The following is a 23,504-nucleotide window of genomic DNA, read 5'->3' as shown; positions in this document are numbered from 1 at the left end:
TTTTTTTTTTTTTTGCTTTTTGGGTCACACCCGTTGATGCACAGGGATTATTCCTGGCTCTGCACTCAGGAGTTACTCCTGACGGTGCTCAGGGGACCATATGGGATACTGGGAATCGAACCCCAGTTGGCTGCGTGCAAGGTAAACACCCTCCCCGCTGTGTTATCGCTCCAGCCTCCGGGTTTTCAGTTCTTGACAGAAGAGCTTTGTATTTGATGCTGGAGACTTTTCAAAAACAAGCCGATTTTTCTACACTTGGGACAGATGGGAGATGGGAAGCAGATGGGGATAAGGGCAGGCAGGGGTGCAGCGGCCACTGAGACCACCAGAGCCACAAGCCAAGCACCCCACACCTGTCCCAGGACACCACCTCAGGACAAGGCCAGGGCTGGCCAGGAAGAGCTCCTGGGTACAACCAAATGCTCCAGTCTCTGGGGGTCCCCATGAGCCCGGAAGATTCCTCTGTCACATTGAGGCAGAGACCAGGCGCGGGACCCCTGAGCTGAGCAGAGGTGAGCAGGTCCCAAGTCACAAGGTCGCGCCAAGAATGAGACAGAGGGACAAAGCTGGCCAGGCGGCATGATGGACACGAGAAAGCTGAGCCCAGTACGTAGATTCTGTTTTTTTATTTTTTATTATTTATTTATTTATTTTGGCTTTTTTGGGTCACACCCAGCGATGCACAGGGGTTCCTCCTGGCTCTGCACTCAGGAATTACTCCTGGCAGTAGCCCCTGAGCACCACTGGGCATAGCCCGAAAGCAAACACACACACACACACACACACACACACACACACACCAACAATGTCAAAGAGCAAAGTAAGTTAATTGTGTTTTTTTTAAAAACTACAATTCTGGGGGGGCTGGAGCAATAGCACAGCGAGTAGAGCATTTGCCTTGCACACAGCCGATCTGGCCAACCCGAGTTCGATTCCTCCGCCTTCGATTTCTCCGCCCCTTCCGGAGAGCCCGCCAAGCTACCAAGAGTATCTCGCCCGCACGGCAAAGCCTGGCAAGCTCCCCATGACGTATTCGATACGCCAAACACAGTAACAAGTCTCACAATGTTACTGGACCTGCCCAAGCAAATCGATGAACAATGGAGGACAGTGACAGTGACAGTGACAATTCTGGGCTGGAGAGGTAGTACATTTACAATGCACACAGTCAACCCAGGCTTGATCCCAGGCGTCCCATATGGTCCCCCCAATTACTCGGAGTAATTCCAGAGTGCAGAGCTAGGAGTAACCCCGTAAGCATCACTGGGTGTGGTCACAAAACAATGGGGGAAAAAGACTATAATTCTAAGGAAGCAGAAAATAAATGAGCAACTATTAACGAGCCTGGGCATTCTTTCCGAGATGAAGAAAATGTTCTAAAGTTGACTGTGGAGAGCTGGAGACAGTGCCCAGGGCACTTGCCTCGCATGCAACCAACGTGCCTCAACCCCTGGCAGCCCACGTGGTCGAGGCCTCAAGCCCCACCAAGAGCGGCCCCTGAGTGGGGCCCAAGAACCAAAATAATGATACTAATAATGATGATGACTCTGGCTCAGCAGAAAACGCGCCTGCTCTGTGTGTGAGGCGCGGCGTCGGCTCCCTGGTGCTGCAAACAAAATCAAATAAATTTGTGACAGTGTCTACACAACCCTGAAGGGACCACGCATGCCTCCACCGCCCCAGAAAGAGCACGGCTAGATTCCACCTACGCCTTCAACACAGACGTAGTAAACTGAAGAACAGAAAAAATGGAAGAGAAACCTGTGCTGAGCACAGAACTAAGGCTGCGGGAATGAAAGAGGTCGGAGATGGGAGGAAAGGTGGAGGAAGTGTGGGGAAGGGGAAACAAAGGAAAAAAAGGGAAGACTGGACAAAGGAGCGTAGCTCGAGGCAGAGCACCGGTCTCAGCTACGTCAGGCCCTAGGTTTGATCCCCAGGACCACGTTAAACAGCTGGAGGGCCAGGACTGGAGCAATAGCACAGCGGGGAGGGCGTTTGCCTTGCACGCGGCCGACCTGGGTTCGATTCCCAGCATCCCATTTGGTCCCCTGAGCCCTGCCAGGGGTGATTCCTGAGTGCAGAGCCAGGAGTAACCCCTGTGCATCACCAGGTGTGGCCAAAAAAAGCAAAAAAAAAAAAAAAAAAGCTGGAGGGCTGATTCCTACTCAGAACTGGACACGTGTGGAAAAGACTGGCATGAAACGTAAGATGAACTGCAACCGAAACTAGGAAAGAGACTTGGGTGGTTCCCCATCTCCCTCTCTCTATTTTAACTGCAACAAAACCAGATGCCCTCATTTCTGTAAGTGTCGCCATTACTACAACTAACAGCGGTTACCTCAGCCACAATCAAGGCTGTGGCTCAGAGGCAGGAGGGCCCCCCTCAACCCCCCACTGCTTGTTTTGCCACAGAACAGCCTCAATGGAAGGGTAAGTGATCCTCATTCTCACCAAGTAGCCACCAAACTTGAGTCCTGGTCTCCAGTAGCCACTTCCCAGGATATGGGTTTCAGTGAGTCCAAAATAAGATTATAGGGCTAAGACTAATGGAGAAATAATCATGTTAACTCCTTCCAACTAATAGTTGGGTCTAAATGAGGCCAGGGAGAAATGTAAAATAAATGGACTTATTGGCTCTCTGAGAGTTTTCATTCTCATGCAAGAAATAAAGTGCCAAGTATATTCTAGATCTGGAAATTGCTAAGAAGATAGATTTCAAATGTGGTTTGGTGTTGTTTTTTTTTTCTTTTTCTTTTCTGGGTCACATCCGGTGATGCACAGGGGTTACTTCTGGCTCTGCACTCAGGAATTACTCCTGGCGGTGCTCAGGGGACCATATGGGATGCTGGGAATCGAACCCGGGTCGGCCGCGTGCAAGGCAAACGCCCTACCCGCTGTGCTATCTCTCCAGCCCAATCTCAAATGTTTTAACACACACATATACACACATACTCCTGTGCTAACCTTACTGAGTACTGCGGTTACTTTTTGCCTACTGAGGTTATAGTAAGACTGCATGTATTAAATCACCATATGGGACATTTCAAATGTACACAATGCAAAATGTCTCAATAATCTTGGGGAAGAGGACAATAGAGTAGGGAGCCAGATGACAGTGAGATTCTTTTGTATTTTTATTTTTTGCTTTTTGGATCACAACCGGCGATGCTCAGGGGTTACTTCTGGCTCTGGACCCAGGAATCACTCCTGGTGGTGCTCGGGGGACCATATGGGATGCTGGGAATTGAACCCGGGTCAGCCACGTGCAAGGCAAATGCTCTACCCGCTGTGCTATTGCTCCAGCCCCAGGGAGATTCTCAAGGGCTTGAAGGATGGGCCCCATTTCCTTTGGAACATCTGGGTAAAAGGCAGAGAGTTTTGCGTAATATCAGGGTGACTTAAGGGAAAAGCACAGAGCCCTGAGTGAAAAGGCGGCAGTGATTCTGCCATATCAGCCCAGATGACCGGCTGGGTTCTCTGTCGGGGCCAACCAACACCTGAGTTCAGGCAGGGTCTGTGAGTACAACTTGTACGTTTTCTGAAGGCATTCACCAAGATGTTTCCAGAAGCATGATCACCTAAAATGTTTTTTATTGTGACTTTTAGTTTTGGGGGCCACACCCAGCTGTGCTTGAGGCTTACTCCTGGCTCTGCCCTCAGGGATCACTCCTGGCAGAGCTTGGGGGGGGACCATATGGGGTGCGGGGGATTGAACTCAAGTCAGCCGCATACAAAGCAAGTGCCTTACCTGCTATACCATCTCTCCAACCCCCACTGTCACTGTCACTGTCCTCCCGTTGTTCATCGATTTACTCAAGCAGACCCAGTAACGTCTCCATTGTGAGATTTGTTGTTACTGTGTTTGGCATATCGAATACGTCATGGGGAGCTTGCCAGGCTTTGCCGTGAGGGTGAGATACTCTCGGTAGCTTGCCGGGCTCTCTGAGAGGGGTGGAGGAATCGAACCCGAGTCGGCCAAGTCGGCCACATGCAAGGCCAACACCTTACCTGCTGTGCTATCGCTCCAGCCCCAACAATGTTTATGTTTTGAAATAATTTCAAGGTTAAAGAAAAGTCCTCAAACTACTCCAGGAAACTCTTAAACACTTCATGCAGATTTACCAGATTTTCATATTGTCTTTTGAGGTGCTCTTCTGGAGGTCTGGAAAATTGAGTGTGACCCAGCCACCTTGTAGTAACCTTCTGGGCTCCAGATTCAGAAAGAAGAAGAAAGTTCCCTGGGAGCTGACTCAACCCCTTTAAATAATCCTATCTGAGTCCAAATACCAGCCCCACCCCCAGCACACCCCTGACCCTCCACCAGGACCTCCCAGGAGTTCTCTGGATGCTTTCAAACCAGAATACCAAGCGCAGAAAACCACCAACAATAGGAAGGCCATGAGGTGTGGTCCGTGGGAGATCAGCCGGGCCAGACATTAACACCAGCAACAAACCCTCTAATCAAAACAGGCCGACGCTGCCCCAGGAATAGATCAGCCAACCAGTGGCACAGGAGGAAGTCTAGACACAGACCCCAGGACACTGCACTTTAGAGGCAGAGGGGACATTTCTCGTGCGAGGACCAAGATGGATGCTGTAATCACCCAGGGAACAGAGTTGTTCAAATGAGATCAGAGATCTGCTGTGACTGCAGTCTGGGGGTCTGAGGGGGACCTGGGGGTTTCCTCAGAGCCAGAAAAGCAGCCACAGGACTGAAGAGAGATTAGTACAGTGGGGAGGGCGCTTGCTTGCCTTGCACATGGCCGACCCGGGTTCGAGCCCCCGGCTCCGAACCCACCACAAATGATCCCTGAGCGCTGAGCTGCAGGCGAAAAGTGACTTCACGAGGGGCTGCAGTCCCGATGGAGAGAAGCAACCCCCCAAGAAGCCTCCCAGCTTGGCCCGACCTGGGAGTTTCAAGTTTGAGCCTTTACGTCTGCAGTCCTAAAATATGACAATCCCCGCGAACAGCTCCGAGAACCGCCTCATACACCCAACTCGCTGCCCCGACGCCTCCTGCCTCCCGCTGCGTTTCAGATTTGGGGCCCCCGATTCTTGTTCTGACGTCTGGGAGGCCACGGACTGGACACCTGCCCAGGATCACTGTATTGAATTAGCAGCGGAGCAGCTGGCTCTGACGCTTCTACTCCCAATTCTAGACTCTGCACCCCCCAAACCTCACGATCTGCGCTCCAAACCTCCAGCCAGGCCCGCTTTGGGTCACCCCCTCTCATGAGCCTGCAGCAAAAATGTTCACTGGGGAGGCGAGAACCTGGGGAGGGATGGGAACTACAGGGTGTCACTCTTGGGGTGCATGTGGGCTCGTGGTGGGGAGTCTGGCTTCTTTTTCACAGGGGAGCAAACAGAAAATAGCTTTTGTTCATGACAAATTACTCCTGGTGATGCTTGGGGGACCATATGGGATACTGGGAATCGAACCTGGATCAGCCGCGTGCAAGGCAAACGCCCTACCCTCTGTGCTATCGCTCCAAGCCCCTCAGTCCAGTTTTAACGGCCACGTTCTTGGCACTCAATAAAGAAGTGTTCACCCCACCCTCCTAGAGAAAAAAAAAGCATAAAAGGGGAAGGGTTCCGGCCTCCTCTGGCGCCCCCATCTTCAGGACACCCCGCCCACAGTCTGGGAGCTTCCCGGCCTTCTCTCCTTCCACAAGTAAAATCATTTCCGACCTCAGCCGCTCCGCCTCCAATCCCTAACTCCCCATCCTGGACGCCTGAGCACTGGCACCCGCTGGAACAAGATGACACCCCAGCAGCCCAGAACAGACGCTCGGGGACCACGGGGTGCCGGTTCAACCTCTGCACTTGCAGAGTCTGACAGGAAAGTCGTGTGGAGTGAGCACTCCAGGGGAAGCCCAGGACTGAAGCTCGACTGGGTGTGAGCTGGGGACAGTCTACAGAACTGCTCTGAGGTCCCTGGCCTCTGTCAGGAGATGTTTCAGGGCACTGAGGTGCTCGGAGTCTCTGCCTTAAGAAGGCTGACCGGGGCTGGAGTGATAGCACAGCAGGTAGGGCATTTGCCTTGCACACGGCAGAAGCGGGTTCGATTCCCAGCATCCCATATGGTCCCCCGAGCACGACCAGGAGTAATTCCTGAGTGCATGAACCAGGAATATTGCCGTGCATTGCTGGGTGTGACCCAAAAAGCAAAAAAAAAAGAAGGCTGACCTCCAGCCCTGGTCCAGAGACACAGTAGCGAGTCTCAGAAAACACCACAGTGCCAGAGGTCTCTCCAGGCCCCATACCGAGACAATTTCACCAGGGCACCCCGGATGGAGCAGATGCAGTCTCCCCGCGTACTCCAGATGGAATCACGGTGACCAAGAGCTTCCACAAGCAAGGCCTGGTTTGTGATTCCAGTACTAAATCTCCAGGCCACATGGTGGCAGAGGTGCCAGGCTGTCCCTCCCCAGGTCCCCGCCCACTCAGCGACCTACAATGTGCCTCCGGGAGCCATCTCAGTGCGCCAACAGCCCTGGTCCAGAGATGCCCAACTGAATCCCAAAATGGATCAGTGCCCTCCAGAGCTGTCTCTGGAACCCGACCATTTACAGTCTCAAATTCCAGATGTGCGCAGCCGCTTTTGCAGCCGTGCGAGCTCTCGTGATACTCTCAAAATGCGCAATGGAAAATAAATTAGCTAGTGGTTTCAAGACTACCCCTGGCAGGTAGGCTTGAATGGAGGTGGGAAAATTCAAGCAAAACCTCATGCCCGAAAGTAGAGAGAGAGGGGCTGGAGCAATAGCACAGCGGGTAGGGCGTTGGCCTTGAATGCGGCCGACCTAGGTTCGATTCCCAGCATCCCATATGGTCCCCTGAGCACCGCCAAGGGTGATTCCTGAGTGCATGAGCAAGGAGTAATCCCTGTGCATCACTGGGTGTGACCCAAAAAGAAAAAAAAGTTCAAAAGTAGAGAGTATTAGGGAAATTGTCTGCCATAGAGGCAGGATGAGGACTGGGATTGGGGGAGGGGGATACTGGGACGCTGGTGGTGGAGAATCTGCACTGGTGGAGGGCTGGATGTTTGATCATAATATGGTTGAATCTCAAACATGAGGGCTGGAGCGATAGCACAGCAGGTAGGGCGTTCGCCTTACACGCGGCCAACATGGCCGACCCGAGTTCGATTCCTCCGCCCCTCTCGGAGAGCCCGGCAAGCTACCGAGAGTATTCGATATGCCAGACACAGTAACAACAAAGTCTCCAATGGAGACGTTACTGGGCCCGCTCGAGCAAATCGACGATCAACGGGAGGGCCTTTACCTTTTTACCTTACCTCAAACATGAAACCTTTGTAACTCTATCTCACAGTGATTCAATATTTTTTTAATTAAAATTAGGGGCTGGAGCAATAGCACAGCGGGTAGGGCGTTTGCCTTGCACGCGGCCGACCCGGGTTCGATTCCCAGCATCCCATATGGTCCCCTGAGCACTGCCAGGGGTAATTCCTGAGTGCATGAGCCAGGAGTAACCCCTGTGCATCGCCAGGTGTGACCCTAAAAGCAAAATAAAAATTAAAATTAAAAAAAAAAAGAAGACCGACCTCATGAGCCCCACCCCTTCCAACAGACCCCCCAGGGCCCGTCACCAGGATCCTGTCGGAAGAACTAAGACTGTGGTGCCAGCAGTCGTACGACTTCCTTCCTCCCCCACGAGACGTCACCAAACACACTCGGCCGTGCATCCCCGCTCTGGGGTGTCAAGGGGAGGGGGCACACGCAAGGCATGTCGTGTCCTTTGGACCCAGGCCAGAGAAAGCAACAGCCCTGGCAGTGACACCTCGGGAGGGAGACCGGGGCCAGCGGCTGCAGAGGCTGGAGGCCGGCGGGGACAGACGAGCCCCTTTCCCATCCCTTCATCTATTTATGGGACTCACTTCCCGTCGGAAGTGCGGTGCCCCTTCTCCCAGGACCCCGCTGGGAATGACGCCCGCCGGGCTGACCCAGCTTGCCGCATCCTCCTCCTGACCCCCGCCTGTCACTGGGAATGCAGCCTGTGAGTGACGGGGTGTCTCAGAGACCCCCACCCCCACCCCGGGCCTGGGTCTTGAGCGGAAATTCACAAGGAGAAAAAGGAAAGCCAATGAGGGGCGCCGAGATTCCCAAATAGGCACCAGGGGAGTTGGAGGCAGAAAGGAGGTTCGTCACTCGGCAGGGGCGGTGGCGGAGGAAACAGGAGAGAACCAAGATCTCTGCCACCCCTAGGGCTCCTTGCCCTTCCTCACCCCTGCACAGTTAACCCCCTTCCGCTCCCCTGGGCTGTGCGGGTCTGTGTCTACACTCACACGTGGTCCCGCTTCAGCGGAGATGACACTTTAGTTGATAATGTGATCCCACATGGCACATGGGGCAGCGCCAGGGGTCACACTCATGGTCCTGGGTCTGAGGCAGGTGCTCCAGGACTGCGTCGTCCCAGACGCGGGGGGGGGGGGGGGGGGGGACCCTGACCGAGCCACACCCGTTTTTCCTTTTGCTCTGCCCAGGGGCACCATTTCAGGGAGCCAAGAGCCGTGGGGAAGGGGCTAGTGTTACTCTGACTTGGGGGTCGGGCACAGGTGGCAGCGCCCAGGGCTTACTCCTCGCTGTGTTCAGGATGGGCTCAGAGACCTTATGTGGTGTTGGGGCGTGGTTGGGGGGGCCTTTGGGGTCAAACTAGGTTGACAGCATCCAAGGAAGGGGCCCTGCCTACTGTGTATCTATCTCTCTGACTGCTGCCGAGTTTTAATTTTTTTTTTTAAAGGAGTAATTGTTGTTATTCGGGGCTGGAGAGATAGCACAGCGGGTAGGGCGTTTGCTTTGCACGCGGCTGACCCGGGTTCGATTCCCAGCATCCCATAGGGTGCCCTGAGCACCGCCAGGAGTAACTCCTGAGTGCAGAGCCAGGAATAACCCCTGTGCATCACCGGGTATGACAAGAAAAGAAAAGAAGAGAAGAGAAAAGAATGGGCTGGAACAATAGCACAGCAGGTAGGGCGTTTGCCTTGCATGTGGCTGACCCGGGTTCGATTCCCAGCATCCCATATGGTCCCCTGAGCACCGCCAGGAGTAATTCCTGAGTGCACATCCAGGAGTAACCCTTAAGCATCTCCACGTGTGACCCCCAAAAAGCAAAAAGCAAAAAACACACACACACAAAAAGAGAAGGCAGCGGGTTCAGAGGGTCTCTGCCCTGCACTGGGGGTGGGGGAGGTGGGGGGGTCCCGGAGATCAGTGTGGGCAGGTGGAAGGAAATGAAAGGGGCTGGGTGGGGGGAAGCAGAGACAGAAGCAGATGCGACACTAGGGACCTAGGGACAGAACGGGGTGGGGCAGTCAGAGAGGGGGACCCAACCCCTCCTCACAGACCACCGTGTCAGGGCGCGGCCAGGAGCCCTCCACTGCCCCTCGGCCTGCTGAAAGACAAGGCCCCTCGTCCGAGGCTCTCTGGGGCAGGCGAGGGGCAGTGGCCCCTGAGCCCTGGCCACCTCACGCCCCCCACCCATGGCCACCTTCTCTGGCCGGAAGCTCTGCCCGCGATCAGGTTCCTCTCAGTGAGAAGTGAGCCGAGCCCCATCCTCTCGCTGAGGCCCAGTTTGGCCCCCACTGGAGCTGTTTCTAGAACCATTTCTACGGCCATGGGCACGGCTGGCCTCTGTCCCAGATTTGGGGCACCCTTCAGATTGAACCGCACCCCTGGGTGCAGGGCCAGGATGGTCGGAACTACTCCAGAGCACTCTCTCGGCAAGGTTCTTTGCAGCGGCCCTTCCCGAGGCCCCGAACCCACAGCTGCAGGACAGGAAGCCCGCAGGGCTGGGCTCCCCCCAGGTCACACGCTCTCACGGACAGTGCAGGTCAGAGGTCAGAGGTTGGTGGGAGCGCCCCTGCTGAGATCAGGGTCGTGGCCCCTGCCCCCTTCCTCACCCCCTCTCTGACCTCTCGCTGCCAACACGGCCACCAGCTTGGCCTCCTCTGGGACTGGCTTCTCCCCCCTCCCCCAGACTTTCCTGACTCTAACCCGACCTCACCAGGCTATCACTCGCAGGAGGGCAGAGGATACCCCCCAGCCTCCTGGCCTGAAACTCCCATCCGCCACCCCCCCATCCCTGGGCCTGGACACACCTGAGGCTGCTGCATTTCCCTCCTGCAGCTGCCCGGCCCCAGGGCCCCAGCTGGGCTGCACCCTCCCCTCCCCTGTCCCCCCCACCCCCCTTCCGCCCTCCTCTTCCTCTCCTCCCCCGCAGACCCCGTCCCTCCCACCCTGCTCGCTGGCTTCTGTTCTCTCTTTCCATGAGCAGAGACTTTCCAGCCTGGCCCGTGGCCAGCACATTTGGACAAAGGGCAGCAATCTTCCAGCGAGACGTCATCCCACCCCTTCCCGGGCCTGCTCGCTCGCGGAGGGAGCCCGGAGACAGACGGGGCGGCCGCGGCCCAGCTCCGGGCCCTGGGGAGAGGCCGCTACAGTGGGGGTGGCGGGGGACAAGCCAGGGGCCCAGAAAGAAGCCAGCGGGCCGGGTACGCTGGGTGAGGGGGTCGCTCCTGAGTCTTCCTCCCTCCCAGAGAAGCTCACAATGGGCACATCACTCTGTGGGAGCTAAGGAGGAAACGGAGGCACGAGCGGAGCGAGCCTGCAAGCAAGGTCCCAAGGCGTGCAGAACTGCTAGAAAGTGAACGTGACTTCGGGGCTGGAGCGCTAGCACAGTGGGCAGGGCGTTTGCCTTGCACGCAGACCCGGGTTTGACTCCCGGCATCCCATAGGGTCCCCCGAGCACCCCCCAGGAGTAATTCCTCAGTGCATGAGCCAGGAGAAACCCCTGTGCGAAGCCGGGTGTGACCCAAAAAGCAAAAACAAACAAAGTGAACGTGATGGCCAAACACTGCCCACCCCAGGGCTGACAAAGCACCTGGTGCAGACAGTGACAGGCCGCCTTAACACGGTGGGACTGGGCCCCTGGGGAAGCTCGCTGAGCTGAGCCGCTGGAGTACACGCAGGGGCCCTGGGTTGGACCCCCAGCAGTGCGTGCTCCCCAGAGCACCCTGGGGCAGTGGCCTCTAGCTTTGTGCTGGGAGAACCCTCCACCCCCTAGCACCACTGGGTGTGGCCCCCGAACAAAACTGAACGGGGGCGGGGGGGTGGGGAACACAAGTAGTAGGAATAGGACATCCTTGAGTCGTCTCCAGGCTGCTTGGCCAACCTCGCTGGCCAGCGTGACCGCAGTCAGAGGCGCCCAGGGGGCAGGAGGGCACCGCATCCCCACTGCCCTCCCCCCCCGCCCCCATTTCCCGGCTCCTTCTCAGCCTGTTTCTGTTTGTTTACTATCCAGGCCTGGTGCTTTGGATGCCGAAGTTGTGCAATGGCTGGGAACGGGCCCTTCCCTTGAACTGAGGTCCGCGATCGGGCGCCCGTCTCTTCTCGGAAGGTTCCCAGCTCATCAGGGGCGCACTAGCTGCCTTCGAATCCCAACAAGGTCAACCCACCAGCTAGGCACGAGGAGGTGGCAGGAACGGGAAGGACACCAGCGTCCCCACCCACTCTGCCCTAGAGCCAGGATGACAGCCAGGGAGTGACAGCACAGCGGGAGGCACTGGCCTGGCCAGTGAAGGGCCCACTTCCACCCTTGATGCAGAACATACTTCCCTGGGTCCATTTCCCGCCCCCCCCCCCCCAGGGGAAAGCAGAGCCGGGAGCAGGCCCAGGGCACAGCCGGGTGTAGCCCAGAAACCAACACACACATACCCCCAACGCAGAAACCCGTTGGACCAAGCGGCAATCAAACACTGCGACTTTTCAAGGCAAAACCATCCGATGACCAGCATTTTCCAGAGGACACTTCCAGCTTTGGGAGTCACATACGCGGTTCCTCGCCCCTCGGGTCTGACTCGGAAGTACTTGGAGGCCCCTTTAGAGCCACTTCATCCCATCTGTTTCCCATATGAATGAGCTAAATACGATTTTTGTTCATTTAAGAAAAAAAGATCAGGCGAGACAGAGCTTGACACACGTGTCACAGAAGTCTGGACGGGAGGGTGGTTTAGGGGCTACATCTGAACTTCAGGGGTAAACGCTAGGAGACAGAGCTAGAAGCAGACAATGGGGCCCGAGAGAGCTCAACGGGCCGAGACCAGGCTCTGCACACAGGGGCCTGGGTGAAATCCCCAGCACCATGTACTAGCCTCTGACCCCCGAGCACAGAGCCAGGAGTAACCCCCAGGACCTCTGGGTCTGGCAACGAAACAAAGCTAAACCAAAAGTAAATAAAAATCAAGGTGTGGGGCTGGAGAGATAGCACAGCGGGTAGGGGGTTTGCCTTGCACGCGGCCGACCTGGGTTCGATTCCCAGCATCCCATATGGTTCCCTGAGCACCGCCAGGAGTAACTCCTGAGTGCAGAGCCAGGAGTAACCCCTGTGCATCACCGGGTGTGACCCAAAAAGCAAAAAAAATCAAGGTGTAACTAAGTGAATGATGCTTGGAAGGGCTCGCTCGGGATGGGAGATGTGTGCTGAAAGTAGACTATGGACCAAACATGATGACCGCTTGGTACCTGTATTGCAAATGCATAACACCCAAAAGGAGAGACAGAGAGTAAGAGGGAATGTGCCTTCCACCAAGGCGGAGTGGGGTGGGGGTGGAGGTGGGATGGGGTGGGAGTGGTGGGAGGGATGCTGGGGACGTTGGTGGTGGAGAATGGGCACTGGTAGAGGGATGGTTACTCAATCATTATATGATTGAAACTGTCCCCCCCATTGTTCATCGATTTGCTTGAGCGGACAGCAGTAATGTCTACATTGTGAGACTTGTTACTGTTTTTGGCATATCGAATAAGCCATGGGGAGCTTGCCAGGCTCTGCCGTGTGGGTGGGATACTCTCAGTAGCTTGCCGGGCTCTCTGAGAGGGACGGAGGTACAGAATCCGGGCCGGCCGTGTACAAGGCAAACACCCTACCCGCTGTGCTATCGCTCCAGCCCGAAAGAAAAGAAAGAAATGATAAATGTGGTCCACTCCTATCCCCACACGACCCCCTGAGCACCAGTCCACTTGCAGCCCTTGAGTACTGCAGGGTGTGACCCAAAAAAACAAACGCAGGGGGGTCCAGAGCAATAACCACAGGCAGGTGCTTGGGTTCAATTCCCAGCACTACATAAGGTCCCCTGGGACTGCCAGGAGAGATCCCTGAGTGCAGAGCCAGGAGGAAGCTCTGAGTAGAGTCGAGTCTGGCCCCCAAGTCCTTCCCAAAGAAACCTCTGAAGGTATCGGAAACATTCACGCTGTGAATGGCCTCCTGTCACTTTCCTTTACTCTGAGCCATCCCCAGCAGTGCTCAGGGAGCACTCCTGGCAGTGCGATTGAGCCCAGGCCCCTACACGCACAGCAGGTGGCCCAGCTCTCTGGCCAATGCCCAGCCCCTGAATTTCGGCTTCCCTCTGTGGCGTATTTGTATGAGTGAAACATAATCGCAAAAGTTTGTAAGGCTGTAACTGTATCTCACGGTGATTCATTAAAAAATATATATTTAGGGGCTGGAGCAATAGCACAACGGGTAGGGTGTTTGCCTTGCACGCGGCCGACCCGGGTTTGACTCCCAGCATCCCATAGGGCCCCCCCGAGCACCGCCAGGAGTAATTCCTCAGTGCATGAGCCAGGAGTAACCCCTGTGCATCGCCGGGTGTGACCCAAAAAGAAAAAAACAAACAAACAAACAAAATATATTAAAAAAAAAAAAACAAGGGGTAGACTGAAGCTCAGCCGAGTCCCCAATTCCTTTGAGAAGGAGGGAGACCTGGGGGGTGTCCTCAGGACTAGGCTGGCTTCCAAGCTCAGGGAGAGGAAGAGTCCGAGGCAGGCAGGAGCCTGAAGGATGGCCACTCCTGTAGCCAGGGACGGGCATGCAGGGGACGCAGCTCAGCGTGTGTGACGTCCCGCCTTCCCTCCCCGGTACCAAGAAAACAAGCCAGAACAAACAGGGAGATGGCGCTGGGGTCAGGGGGCTGAGGGAGCACGGAGAAGGCGGGACAGGGTGGCAGGCTCGACTGGGGTGCTAAGAAAGGAAGGAAGAGGGGGTATCAAGGGGTGCCAAGGAAGATACGCTCTCTGGGGGCGTGGAAAGGTCAAGATGGCACAAGCTGGGCTGGAGTGATAGCACAGCGGGGAGGGCGTTTGCCTTGCACGCGGCCGACCCGGGTTCGATCCCCGGCATCCCAATATGGTCCCCTGAGCACCGCCAGGAGTAATTCCTGAGCACAGAGCCAGGTGTAACCCCTGTGCATCGCTGGGTGTGACCCAAAAAGCAAAAAATAAATAATCACTATAGTTAAAAAAAAAAGATGGCCCAAGGTTGGGAGGCAAGAGTCAAGGCAAAGATGAGAGGGTGCAGAACAGAGAGCGGCTGAGGTTAGGGCAGTGGCCTGGAGGGGACTAAGCCCGGTGGAGGCCAAGGAAGGCTGAGGCATCACAGCCTGTGGTCCAACCACGACCTCCCCCAGAGGAACACAGGAAAGAAAGACAGGTCAGCTGAAGCAACACAGAGTCCTCCAGGACGCAACAGGCAAGCTCCTTTTGGGGGGGCCTTTGGGGCCACTCCCAGTGATGCTCAGAGGTTACCCCTGGCTCTGCACTCAGGAATTGCTCCTGGTCCTGTTCAGGGGATCACGACTGGGTCCACGGCGAACCAGGCAAACGCCCTCCCTGTAGACGAGGGCTCCGGCCCCAAGCAAACGCCTAACCCTACGCACGGCAGCACGCCAGCCCCTGGGAAGGGCCTAACTACAGACCCTTAGGGGGTGGAACTCTAAGAGGCCCCCCAGGAATGCGGAGCCCCAGGGTGCTCTAGGTAGCTCTATTCTCCATGGAGCGTCGGACTCACACAGATGGGTGAGCGTTGGCGCCAGCTCAGGTGTGTGGCCCACGCAGGAGGCTTGGGGTTCGGGAGCCCAGAGAGGAGAGCCTGAGGTCAGAGGTCGGGGCTCCCTGCTGCTCTCGGCCACCTCTGCATTCCCTCCTGTAACATCACAGCCGGAAGCTCCTTCCTGGGCAGAGCCAGCCCCGTCTCCTGTCTCCCTGGTCAGCGCTGACCCTGCGGAGGGCCTGGCCCAGCTGGAACCTCCGGGTCCCACGGCTTGGGGGAGCATCCACACTCCTCCTTCCGCCGCAGACGTTTTCCCACCCCGTTAGCGGCATCCGCTGGCTCCGGGGTAAACACAGAGCACGGGTCTCTGTGATGTCCTGGGACCCGATGTCCTTCTGCCGGCTGCCATAAACACACAGGCGGAAATGCGGCGGACAGGAGGCAGAGACGCGCCATGCATGTTACCCGGGAAGGGGAGGGGGCACCCTGGGTTTCAGGCCAAATGGAAACTCGCGTCACCTACATTGAGAAGAGGAGGGGGAGCCCCCGTGGGTCCCCCCAAAGGCAGGGGACACTTCCCTGCGGTCACACACAGTCCTGGCCGGGACCTCTCCTGGGTCCTCCTGGCCTGACTCTGACCAGGGAGCAGGGCTGTCCTCTCACTCCTGGCCACTGACCCTCTGAGATCTCTGGCACCTTCCGGGAGCACCGAGGTCGGGGTACTTCTTGTGCCCCCTCAATCCCTCTGCTACTTGCTGGGGTAGGAGACGCACGAGCGAAACACCAGATGCACGAGCGAAACCCCATCTGCTGGGGAAAAGCCCGTATGTTGATGGGCCACGGGTGATGGGGCCTGTCTCCTGTGACGTCTGTGACGGGAGCGAGAAAGTCACACGCAGATCTGAGTTGTCCTCCTGACCTCTCTCCCTCCTCTGCCCCCAGCCCCTTCACTGGGGAGAGGGGCTGGCGGTACAAAATCCTCTAGGGGCTGGAGCGATAGCACAGCGGGTAGGGCATTTGCCTTGCACGCGGCCAACCCAGGTTTGATTCCCAGCATCCCATATGGTCCCCTGAGCACTGCCAGGAGTAATTTCTTTTTTATTTTTCTTTTTATTTATTTATTTATTTATTTATTTTTGCTTTTTGGGTCACACCTGGCGATGCTCAGGTGTTACTCCTGGCTTTGCACTCCAGAATTACTCCTGGCGGTGCTCAGGGGACCATATGGGATGCTGGGAATCGAACCCGGGTCGGCCGCGTGCAAGGCAAACGCCCTACCCGCTGTGCTATCACTCCAGCCCCTCAGGAGTAATTTCTGAGTGCAGAGCCAGGAGTAATTCCTGAGCATCACTGGGTGTGACCCAAAAAGAAAAAAAAAATCCTCTCTAGGAGGCTGGAGAGACAGTCCAGTGAGGAGGATGCTTGCATTGCACATGGCTGAACCTGGCTCGATTCCCAGCACCCCGTGTGTGGTCCCCAGAGCCCCACCAGGTGTGATCCCTGAGCACCGCCAGATGAGTCCACAAACCAATCAATCAATCACTCAAGTTCTCTCCAGGGAGGGGATTAGCAGATGCGGGGGGGGGGGGGGGGGGGAGCCACAGGGTGCTGGTTCGGGAGACAGGGACAGCTGCCAGGCAAGCCAGATTCCATGAGGGGCTGCACGGCCCAGGGCCCAGACCCTCCCTCTGCACGTCCTCCCTTCCGAGAAAGAGGGTGGCACTTGGGGGAAAAAAATAAAAAGTTCGGGGCTGTAGTGATAGCACAGTGGGTAGGGCATTTGCCTTGCACGCGGCCGACCCGAGTTCGATTCTCAGCATCCCATTGGGTCCCTCAAGCACTGCCAGGAGTAATTCCTGAGTGCAGAGCCAGGAGTAACCCCTGTGCAATGCTGGGTGTGACCCCCCAAAAAAGCAAAATAAATAAATAGTTCAAAAAATGGCTGGCCCTTGGTAGTGATTGTCCCCCCGACCAAGTTTCAGCCGCATGGTGCATGGGGGATGGTGGGTCTCGGGCTCCCGGGCTGTTGGGATCCCATGGGGGCAGAAAACCCACCGCATGAGACAAAACTGAAACAACGTATTGGAGGAGAGTCTGTAAAACAAAAAAAGGAAGGATATAAAACAAAAAAGGGAAGGATAGGAAGTCCCAGAGAGAGAGAGAGAGAGAGAGAGAGAGAGAGAGAGAGAGAGAGAACAGCAGGGAGGGGCGTCTGCCTTGCACAGCTAACCCAGGTTTGACACTCCGCAGCCCATATGGTCCCCGGTCCACCAGGAGTCATCCCTGAGCCCTGAGCATCACCAGGTGTGGCCCAAAACAAAAAGGAAACCCCAAGGTGAGTGGCAGCGCACACCACCACAACACACACTCCACAACACCCAGAACAGGAGACGGGAGCTGCAGCCACGGAACTGTGCCCCGTGACAAGGTGATAGGTGGGGAGGGGAAGGGAGGGTGGGAGGGGTTGGTGCTGAAATATTATTATATCCCTAAAACTCAACTCTTGGAGGCTGGAGCAATAGCACAGTGGGGAAGGCATTTGCCTTGCACGCGGCAGAAGCGGGTTCGATTCCCAGCATCCCATATGGTCCTGCAAGCACCGCCAGGAGTGATTCCTGTGTGCAGAGCCAGGAGGAACCCCTGAGCGTCACCGGGTGTGACCCAAAAAGGAAAAAAAAAATTAAAACTCAACTATCAATAACTTTGTCAATCACAGGGGGTTTTTTGGTGGGGTTTTTGGACTTTTTGGGTCACACCCGGCAATGCTCAGGGGTTACTCCTGGCTCTGCACTCAGGAATCACTCCTGGCGGTGCTCGGTGGACCATTTGGGATGCTGAAACCGGGTTGGCAGCATGCAAGGCAAAAGCCCTTCCTGCTCGACTATCGCTCCTGCCCTCAATCATAGTTTTTAATGAAATAAAATGGATTTATACATTTAAAGACAAAAGCAAGAAACTTTCATTTTACCATGTTGTCTCATTTTGATGGGTATGGGCCCATGTATGCCACAGAGGGCAAGCCCAGGGCCTCAAACATGCCAGCCAGGCTAGACTCGCCCGCGCTTTTAACCAAACCCCAAATCCTCACTTAGGCCGATGAATTAGATTTCAATCCTCACGGCGACGTAAACGGAACTCGGAGGCAACGAGGAAGGGACTCGGGGGACAGCCTGCATGGGCCAAGCGAGGTGAGATCTCCGGTCGTTTTTGGAAAATCCAGTATGGAAGTTTCTTTGTTGTTGTTGGGTCACACCCCGCGATGCTCGAGAGCTTCCTCCTGACTCAGTGCTCAGGGGTGCTGGCGGTGTTGGGGGCCGTGATGAGGTACTGGGCACTGGGCCTGGCCTCCTGAAAGCAGAGCTCCTGCCCCGCCCAGCTCGCTCTCTCTCTCTCTCTCTCTCTCTCTCTCTCTCTCTCTCTCTCTCTCCAGAAATCTCCCTTGGAAGCCGTCCAGGCACAAATACATTCAATATGCATCCGACTCTGAAACCGATCTGAACCTCTTCCAGGACCTTCTCTGACAGCAGTATCGGACAAGGGCTGAAGCGTATTTGTAGTACCTAAACCAGAAACCATTGGGGGCCAGAGCGCCCAGGGGTAAAGGGGTTTGCCTTGCATGCCTCCTACCCAGTTTGGATCCCGGAGCACTGCCAAGAGTGAGCCCTGAGCACAGAGTCAGGAGGAAGCCCTGAGCCCTGTGGGGAGGGGGGAAGAGGGAGGGATGGCCCCAAATCCAAACCGACTAACCCTGAAACAGCAGATTGCTCTCAACAGCCCAGGAAGTTGATTCAAACAGGAAGACAAAGCAAGCAGCCCCTGAGCATGCCAGGCGAGATCAAACCCCCACCTCCAGAGCCAGGAGGGGGGGGCCCATTTGAGACTTCATTCATACGCAAGAAAGGGGGTTAACATCGGAGGCGTGCAGGCCGGTCAGCTGGGGCCGGGCTGGCAACAGCACCTCCCAGAAACCCCTGCTCCCTCCAGACACATTCCTGGCGCCTCAGCCGGAGAGATTCCCACCCCCAGACTCGCGGCCAGAGGATCTCTGGTTTCGAGTCCCACCCCCTGGGGCGCACCCCCCCCCCACGAAAGGGGAGTGAATGGGCCCCTCTAAGCAACCCCTCGGGTGCTGGGGCTCTCTCCCTGCTCCCCTCCCATCAGGATCCCAGGGTTTCCGGGGAGGGGGTTCCGTGTACCCAGAAACCCCCAGCCCCCCTAAGCCACAAGCCATGCGGGCCGGGTTGGCTGCGGGTCCCCCTTCACACAGGCTCCACATGACCCGTTCCCACCGGACTCCCGTTCCGGGAAAGAAACACGCTGCCGGAAAACTCATTCGTATGCTCGCTGTCCCACTTCCAGCACTCTGCTTCTTCCAGTGTATTTTTTTGTTTGTTTGTTTGTTTGTTTGTATCGAAGCTGCCAAATCAAAAACCAGGACAGGGGTGTGGGGGGCCGTGGGGGAGAGGCGACTTCATTGTCCAAGTGCAGTAATCTGTCCATTCAGGCCCTTCGAAACATCCATTCCTAACGCTGTTTGCTGGGGCTGGCTCTCGTGAGTTTTGGGGTTGTTTTTTTTTTTTTTTGCACTCAGTTTTCTTTTATTTGGGGGTGGGGGGAGTCACACCGGAGACGCTCGGAGGTTGCTCCTGGCGGACTCAGGGGACCCTATGGGATGCTGGAGTCGAACCCAGCAAGGCCAACGCCCACACCGCTGTGCTGTCACCCTGGCCCCGTCTGCTTAGCTTTCTGGTCATAAGCGTCCTTCCTGTCCTGGGTCTGTCCCCAAAGAGGTGCCCCCCCCCCGCCCACCCCCACCCCCTGTTCATCCTGTCTCCCTTCACCCACGGCCACTCTCCAGGATGGCCAAACCCACGGCCAGCCTCCAGAGCCGGAGCCGGGCTGACCCGTTCCATCCACCGTACTCCATCCCCCCCCCCCCCCCCCCCCGCCAGGGCACCCCGCGACCGGGAATTCTCCCACCACCCCTTTCCCACAACGCCTCAGCTGGCTGGGCACTAGGACCCGATGCAGTGCCAGGGATCAAGCGGCTGGCTGCTGCTTTAACCAACACCAGCTCCCTGCCTGCTGTGCTGTCTTGGGGGGAGGGTGCCGGGTCTCAGCCTGGCACCCCCTCCTCTGAGGGGACCCCCCCACCCCCACAGAGGATACTGCTGGCCTCCCTGGCCCTAGGAAGGGCTGAGTTCCCGGAGGGAGAGAGCCACTAGCCCAGAGCAGGGGCCACAGACGGGGACGGAGAAGACCTCAAATCCGGCTACAGGACTGGAGACCTTCGTGTCAGGGTTTGCTGTCCTGCCTGGACCCTCTTTGAGAAGTGCTCCGTCCTCAGTGCTCCTCCCAGTGCTCCTTCCTCAGTGCTCCACCCCCCAGTGTTCCATCCTCAAATACTCTACTCTCCAACGCTCCATCCTCAGCGCTCCACCCACAGATTTTCTCCTCCATCTTTCCCGCGGCCGGAGAGGGGAGGAGGCAAGGAGGATTTTTCTCCCCCGTCTGGAGCAACCTAACAGGATAAGAATGCGGGGCTGGGGGGAGAGCAGGAGGTACGGCTCCTGCTTGCCTTGCAGGTGGCTGACCCGGGTTCAATCCCCGGCACCCCGTGGGGCAACCCCAGCACCAGGAGCAGGGAACCCTGAGTGCAGAGCCAGGAGGAACCCCAAGCAGCCCCGGGTGTGGCCCGAAAACAAAAAAGAACAACAACAACAAAGGAGTTCAGTAACAATCACGGAGGGGCCTGAGAGTTCCGAGGCTAGATTCCCAGGCTGTGGGGGCCACCAGCCCCTGGAGGGCTGCGACCCCCACCCCCCCGCACGACTGCAGACACAGCAGACCCCTCCATCGGGGGCCAGGGCTGGCCACTGGCTTAAGAGCATGGGGGACTCCTGGCTCAACCCCGGCCAGACCCCCTGGCTTCTGGGGACACTCGCCCGTCCTCCCACCCCGGGGTCCGCTCCCCGGGGCGCTGTCACTCCTGTGACCCACTTACTAGGAGAGACACCTCGAGGTTCTGAGACCTCCCCCGGGAGGCCGAGCCCCCCAGGCCGCTCTGGAAAAGTGCAGAAGAAAGAGGTCTCCCGCATTCTCCCCTCCCCCTCCTCCCCTCCCCTCCCCTCCCCTTCCCCTCCTCTCTCCGTCCGGCTCCCTCCTCCCCGCCCCGTCTCGCGTCTCCCCTCCCTCTCTTTCTCTCTTTCTCTCCCCCTTCCCCGTCTCCCCCCACCCCCACGCGCGGGTTGAGCTGCAGCCGCGCCGAACCCCCGACGACGCCGTCGGTTCGGTCCCGCGGGCGCGCTCGGAATCCGGGTCCGGGTCCGGGTCGGGCCCCGCGCCCGGCGCCTCCTCCCTCGGGCACCGCGACCCTCCCCGCCGCCCCGAGCGCCCGGGCGCGACCCCCGCTCCGCGGCCCCCGAGCGCGCGGCCCGACCTACCTCCCGGCCGGCGGCCGCTCCGCGGGCTCCCAGGCGCAGCGCGCGGGCGGCGGGGCCGGGGGGCGCCATGGCCCCCCAGGGCCCCGCTGTGCCGGCCTGTCCCGCGCTCGGCCCCGCCGCCGCCCTGCGACCGTCCCGGGCTGGGCGGCCGCGGCTCTGAGCTCCGCGCCCCGGCCCGCTTAACCCCTTCCCTGCCGCGCGGGCGGGGCGCACATGCGCACACGCGCGCACGGACACGCGCGCACACACGGGCGCACCCGTGCACGCGGGCACACGAACACACACACAGGCTCGCACGGACATGCGTGCGCACCGACACGTGCACACACGCACACACGCGCGCACGTGGACGCGCGCGAATGTACACGCGCACTCATGCACACACTACACTCACACATAGCCACACGCTCACACAGACACGTGTGCACGGAGCCACGCTCACGCGTACACACACATAGCACGTGCACACTCACACAGACACACTTGCACACAAACACACGCGCAGACATGCTTACACGCACCCTCACATGGACACACGCGCGCACGCACACGTGGAGACACACGCAACACACACAACTTCACACAGACATGCTCACACACTACACTCACACATACAGACACACACACGGATGCATGCACACATGCACACTCACACTGACATGCTCACACAGAAACATGCTCACTCACATGCACACACAGACACACACATAAGCACACAGACATGCTCACAAACTACACTCACAGACACTCACACACACGCACACACATACACAGACACACACAGACACACACACATGCACACACACACTCTTGTTCACTGACACACACAGACACTCACACAATAACAATAACACATGCAAACTCACAGACACCCTCACATACATACACTCATACAGAGAGAAACGCTCACACACATGTTCACACACATAACAGATATATAGACACACTTGCACACAAACATACACTCAGACATGCTTATACACATGCTCACACAGACACACACACATAACACACGCATACTTCACAGACACGCTTATACACATGCTCACAGATATGCTCACACACAAACATACACACACATAGAGACATGCACCCACACAGAGACACGCTCACACACAGAACACATGCACAATCACCTATAGACACTCTTAAAAACGCAGGCACACACCCATATAACACATGCAGTCACATATAGGCACACTTAAACACAGACACGCTTATACGGATAGACACATCCACACATATACACACTCACACATACATATAAATACATACACACATATAGGACACATTCACATACATGCACACACACATGCTTATATACACGTCCACACAAACACAGATACACACATACACATTCACACATATAGACATGTTCACACACATACACACTCACACAATACACCCCACACATATACAAGGACACATACTCATGTACACCAAAATACAACACATACACTCATACACTCCACAATACACTCACTCACATATACATCTATACATACACACTCAAAGACACTCACACAGTACAACTACACACATACACACAATATAGCCCACATATACACTTGCACATATACATATACTCACACACCCAAACTACACTCACAAACACCCCACAATACACTCACACATCTATACATACACACACTCAAATACACTCACGTACACACATTCAAGTAAACTCACACACATACACTTCCACATGTACGCATACTCACATACACCCAACCACAATACATCTACTCATACATATCTTACAATACACCTATATATACACTCACATACACATGTGTATGCGAACACAATACACATCCATTCATAACACACTCAAACACACTCACGTACACACCAAAATACACCCACTCACATACACACACATAGTCACATACTACATCATACGCTCATCATACACTCACACACCATACACACACGTGTCTCTTGCCTCTTCAAAGTGCTGGGCAGGGTCACGGGGCCTCCCGGCTGGGCACAGAGGAGGGAGTGGGTGGCCCCCTGCCCCCATTCCTGGGCCAGAACCGGGCGGCAGTGGGGATGGACGCGGCTCCCCGTTCAGCTCCTTGGGGTAGGGGCACACCCAGCAGTGCTCAAGGGCTTCCTCCTGGCTTTGTGCTCAGGGGTCGCTTCTGCTAGTTCTTGGGGACCGTGAGGCTCTGGCCGGCTCCCCCCAGCTCTGACACAGCCGGGACATGTGTGGGGACGCCT

General features: G+C 56.6%; 1 protein-coding gene across 2 annotated transcripts in view; it reads right to left on the bottom strand.

Annotated features, from left to right (window-relative positions):
- DENND2A (DENN domain containing 2A) overlaps positions 1–21,439 on the bottom strand; it is an 87,626-nt gene extending 66,187 nt beyond the window's left edge. For both annotated transcript variants that reach the window (XR_008793835.1, XM_056124083.1), the window contains exon 1: positions 21,282–21,439. The gene's annotated coding sequence lies outside the window, so the exon portion shown is untranslated. The remainder of the gene's footprint in view (positions 1–21,281) is intronic.
- Between the last annotated feature and the right edge of the window lie 2,065 nt (positions 21,440–23,504).

The sequence above is a fragment of the Sorex fumeus genome, unplaced genomic scaffold, assembly GCF_029834395.1.
Source record: "Sorex fumeus unplaced genomic scaffold, SorFum_2.1 ptg000048l, whole genome shotgun sequence".
Taxonomy (NCBI): domain Eukaryota; kingdom Metazoa; phylum Chordata; class Mammalia; order Eulipotyphla; family Soricidae; genus Sorex; species Sorex fumeus.
This window is presented reverse-complemented; position numbering and strand designations above follow the sequence as displayed.